This window comes from Arachis duranensis, chromosome 2 (genome assembly GCF_000817695.3).
Source record: "Arachis duranensis cultivar V14167 chromosome 2, aradu.V14167.gnm2.J7QH, whole genome shotgun sequence".
Classification (NCBI taxonomy): domain Eukaryota; kingdom Viridiplantae; phylum Streptophyta; class Magnoliopsida; order Fabales; family Fabaceae; genus Arachis; species Arachis duranensis.
Genome location: NC_029773.3, coordinates 50,454,412 through 50,455,034, shown reverse-complemented (window position 1 = coordinate 50,455,034; position 623 = coordinate 50,454,412).

Here is a 623-nt window from a genome sequence, read left to right as displayed (position 1 = left end):
GCCAGAAAAGGGCAAGAAGCTGGCGTTAAACGCCAGAAATGGGCACCAGCCCGGCGTTTAACGCCAGAAATGGCTAAAAACGCATTTTTGCATGCCATTTGGTGCAGGGATGACTTTTTCTTGACACCTCAGGATCTTTGGACCCCACAGGATCCCCACCTACCCCACCACTCTCTCTCTCTTCTTCAACCATTCACCAATCACCTCAACACCTCTTCCCCAAAAACCCTTCACTTATCAAATCCCATCCTTCTCTTCACCACTCACATCCATCCTTCATAAAACCCCACCTACCCCACCATTCAAATTCAAACCACTTTCCCACCCAAACCCACCCTCAATTGACTGAACCCTACCCTCCCTCCTCTCCCTCCTCTCCTATATAAACCCATCTCCACTCCTTCATTTTCACACAACCTAAACACCACTTCTTCCCCTTTTGGCCGAACACAAAGCCCATTCCCTTCTTCCTCATTTCTTCTTCTTCTACTCTTTTCTTTCTTCTTTTGCTCGAGGACGAGCAAACATTTTAAGTTTGGTGTGGTAAAAGCATTGCTTTTTGTTTTTCCATAACCATTTATGGCATCCAAGGCCGGAGAAACCTCTAGAAAGAGGAAAGGGAA